Raw genomic sequence first — 5,212 nt, 5'->3', positions numbered from 1 at the left:
GTTAAATAATTCATAAGAATATAAATATTTTTGCAAATTTTAAGATATTATTTTTATTAATTTTTTTTGGGGGGGGGGATTAATTGTATATGCTGCGGTTTGTATTGATTTAAAAGTCTAAAGATAATAATAATAATAATAATAATAAATAATATTCATTTACCATTAACCTAGTTTTTTCTTTTGTTTAAATGAAAGAAGGTAAAAATTTAACGCAAAATAATATCTCTGTTTATAATTTACAGATATTTAAACTAGCATTTAAAATAAAATATAAAAAAAAAATCAAAATAATGATAATATGATTCAGTATATTTTCCATAAGCAATTAACAACTGAAAGGAAATTTTAAAAATTTGAAAAATATAGTAAACCTTGTTTGTAATAAATTTTTCACCAGTTAAAATGTACATTTTTTTAATTAAAAAAAAAATATCGATTTTTCCTTTTAGAACATGAATTATAAAATCCGTAATAATTGTGATAATTTTTTAGAATTTAATAAAAATCTTTGGAAGTTTTTCACGAACATGATTTTTTTTTTTAATTTTCTAGCGCAGATTAGTAAATTTTAGATTGTAAAAACCGATTTTGGAAGCATAATTTCCCTGAAGAGTAAATAAAATTTATTTTATTATTTGGTTATAATTACGAAATATTCTAAAAAGTAATAATTTATTTATAACTTATTACGTTATGTACGACAGCCAAAAAAAAAAAAAGAGCTGACAAACATTGCTGTTTAATATAGGATAATTACTAATATTGGATAATAAAGAGCGTTGAGGTGACAATCTTGTGTACAACATTTGTATAGAGTATATAATTCTGTTTTAAATTTATTTAGATATAAATATATACATATTTATATAGCCTATGACATTCCCGGTAACTTAAGGATACCAACGCGGGGTCATACATCTAAATCGGTTCAGTCGTTGAGCTGCTACGGAGAAACAAACATACATACAATCTTAATACATTAAACTCTTTTTTAATCAGTCATGTAATAAATTAATAGAGTATAAACCACAATGAATATTTTTAAAAAGTAAATTAAAAATATTTTAATTTTTCAAATCCCTAAATTTATTGTACTAACCGTTTTTAATTTTTACACATTCATAAGATATTTTGGTTAAGTTTATTAATAATAAAAGTTGATTCTTTTTTTACTTTCATTGGCCTTATTAGATAAATTTTCTCAAAATAAAAATTTCTTTACGTTTTCATAATAAAATTTACACATTTATTAAAATTATTGTATTTTAAACCTAAAAAACAGTGAAATTCGTAACCGAATTTTTCAGTTTTTCAGTTGGATATCATGAAATCTACAGGAAATACAGTCAATCTTTCAGATTAAAAAAAAACATAAAACATAAGCAATTATCAATTTTACCCCTAACATATTGAAAATTTACTGGGACACCGTACGAAATTTTTCGCTATCCGTCACTCGATAACAAAGCGTATTTGGAGATATGTTTGTAAGAACGTTTTTCCTTAATTCAAGCTCCAAAATCAGTTTCCAGATTTTCCCTTTATTTTTAATCACCTGCATATATATATATATATATATATATATCCACATACATTTTATATAGCCTATAACATTCTCGCTAATGTAAGGATTCCAACGCGGGGTCATCTAGATCGGTTCAGCCGTTGAGCTGCTACGGTGGAACAAACATACATACAACCTAAATACATTATATTTTTTTTTTGGGCAGTGTGTAAAAATAAAATAAATGGCGTATAATAATTTATAAGGACAGAAATAAATTTTAATTTATTGTTTGAATGAATGAAGTCTATTTAAATTTACCTAACGCCCAAAAATTACCGTTAATTAATTTTTTCCGGCAATTAAAATATCAACTAATGCTATTTACTGTATAATATAAATATTCCAATTTAAGCCTTATAATAACCTTACTGTATATCATGTAATGCGTAAAATAAAAGATACAAGAAAAAAAAATTAAAACAATTTCACGCAAAACTAAAGCAGATAGGTTATAAAAAATTGTATCAACAAAGCATTTTACCAACAAAAATTAAATATTTGTATTTATATATAACGTATTTGGCTATCATTTTGTATGCAATTAAATTAAAAACATATTATTAGTAAAAATTATCTATAAATGTAGCTTACATTATAATTTATCATTTTTAACAAGTTCCTCAGGGTTATGGGGTTCAATCACAAATTCTCTGCAAAAAGTTTATTAATTTATAGAAGAGATTAATTAAGATCGACTCCATTATTTAATTAAAACATTGTTTGTTAACAGAACTGTATAAATAAAATAAAGTTAACCAAATATAAATAAATAAAAAATAAAAAAAAAATAATAAAGGTAATTTTTGTAGAAAATTGAAATTTTTACAATTATAAATTAAGAAATAAATATTTTTTTTTTTTAATCTGCGTTAAAAATTAAAATTAAAAAATTATAACCTACCGGGTTGGTCTAGTGGTATTGGGTTTAAATATACCCAACTCTAAACTGCTTCATAATAATACATTTTTGGATTATGAAAATAAGAAGCTCGGGTTTTTCACATTTTTTTTTTGTACGGGTAGCCTATCATTTTTTTAAACATTTTTCTGATTTTTAAAAAATGTTTTAGCCATTGGTAGATAGTATTATCTTAGCCCACCGGGTTAGTCTAGTGGTGAATTTGTAATCGTAAATCAGCTGATTTCGAAGTTGAGAGTTCCAACTTTCAAATCCTAGTAAAGGCAGTTACTTTTATTCGGATTTGAATACTAGATCATGGATACCGGTGTTCTTTGGTGGTTGAATATCAATTAACCACACGTCTCAGTAGTCGACCTGAGTTTGTTCATGAGTACAAATTTACCGGTACATTACACTGGCAAGTCGCTAATGACTTTAATTTTTGATGCGACTATAAATAAAGGTATTAATAAAAAAAAAAAAATTATACAAAAATAACTGAATACATTAGTTTAGAAGAACTACATTCTTCTAAAAGAATGTAGTTCGTTTGATATACCAAGATGTTTAATCTTCTGAGTTAAATGATAATGTAATAATTATATTGAAACTCGAAGATCCCAGATTTGAATCCCGGTCAGGTATGGAATTTTTTATATGCTAAAAAATTTCCATTCCATATTCCAAGCTTAAGAAATGAATTAATTGTAAAAAAGCATGACACTTGAATTTGTAGAATGAATCTGTTCATTGTAGATAAAATTATTTAGGAGTCACTTTCTTCTCTGTCTGTTCTTTGTTACTGAACAGTATTTAGTTCTCTTATTATATGAAACGATTATATGTTTAAAACATATTATCATTTTTTGTTGTTGTAATTTCTTATTTTAAATAATGTTAATAAAATATTCAACCGAATTAACTTCTATCATTTGTTATATTATACATTTTACATCTTCGGGAAGCACAATCAATCTTTTAATTATTATATCTTGGTTTGCGTTTTTAAAATTTAATTTTTCAACATGCTTGAGCTGCATCTCAATAAGATATAGAAAGAAAAAAAACATGTACAAATAACAATGACTTCGTAACCTCTGATTAGAATTTCCTGTACAAGACTAAAATAGTACTACATAATCATAAAAATCCGTAACATTTTCCTTCAAACTGTTCTGATAATTTAGAGAAAAAGAAATTGTGAAGATCACTACAATTTATTTAATCTTGAATTACTACATTAAAGGTTGTTGTAAATGCTGAAATGTGACAGACTGTCAGAGTACAACAATGATAAAGTTGTACTATTAAAAAGGAAATTATCAGAGCAATTTTTATTGAAATGAATAGTATAACAATGAGTGTGTGTGGGTACAACACACACACATATTATCCGATATACTACTACTTATATTATCCGATAGCAGAGGCAATCAAGTCATAACTGGGTTATACTTATTTCCTTAATTTATCTCTTTTTAATCTTTATTGCTGTGCTAACAGGACAAGGTGAGGTGACATTGATAATGTCTGTTTAAATATATTATACCCATCGTTAAAATATCTCCTATATATTTGTGAACAGCTGTTCAATCATCCGGAGACTTAGTTTATTTGTTTATAATATATACAAAACCGAAGCAATTTCATATGTTTAGATATTTGTTTTTCATATCTCTGAAATTTTGTTAATATTGTCTGTCACATAACAGCATTCCAATTGACTGATATGTCCTTTTTTTATAAGAAAATTATCTTTTTGGCAGTAACTTCGCTAAAATTAAACGAAGGTTAATTAGAGAAAAAAATCTAAAAAATTTATCATTAATATTTTTATTTTAAGAATTAATTAAATATATATTTAATACTTAATAAGCTTTTGTATAAAAATAAAGGAAATTAACAAAAATTGTTTTGTTTTTTATTTGTTACAGTTTTTTACGGAGAAATAATATAAATGTCATCAGAGACAAGACATTTTAAGTGGAAGAATATTGGGCAAAGAAGTGGACATTGATTTTTCTTAATGCATAAATGGATTACGCTATGATTCTCTTAGGGGACTTTTAAACGATACGTTACGTTTAAGAAATACAGTCAGTTAGGAAACAGTGTTGTAGTGCCTCAGTTAAGCCAGTTTGTATCGCAAATTGTTTTTTCAACTGTGGTTATGAATTGTGTTTTTTTTTTACGTTTGTGCGTTAATTGTGACTAAAGAAGAATTAGTAAAAATGTTTTTTTTCTTTTTTTAATAAATAATAAATAAATATAATTATTTAAATAAATTTTTTTTTCGATTTAAAATAAAATGAAAATATTTAGTTTTACACATAACTTGAATATATTCATAGAAAAAGAAACAAAAGGTACACTAAAGTATTTAATAAAATGCTCAAGAAACAACCAAATAGCGGAAAAAATTTAACAAAAAGTAAAAACTAAAGCTTTTTTAAATTTTACTTATGAATAAATAAAAAGGTTATAAATCAATATAATGTTATTAAATTACTACTTATGGTGAGAAGTAAACGTAAAAAATTTCATTTTTATAGAACAATTGTTATAAATAGATAGAGAAAATTTTAATTTATTGTAAACACTTATTAAAAAATTACACTTTTACAATAATCACTCACTTCTAATTCATTTTAATGTTATAATAATAGATAAGTAATTAATTTTTTTAAAATTAAAAAGTAATAAATTTGTAAATAAAAAAATTAAATTTTATTAAATTATAT

Source organism: Lycorma delicatula, chromosome 7 (genome assembly GCF_047948215.1).
Source record: "Lycorma delicatula isolate Av1 chromosome 7, ASM4794821v1, whole genome shotgun sequence".
NCBI lineage: Eukaryota > Metazoa > Arthropoda > Insecta > Hemiptera > Fulgoridae > Lycorma > Lycorma delicatula.
This window is presented reverse-complemented; position numbering follows the sequence as displayed.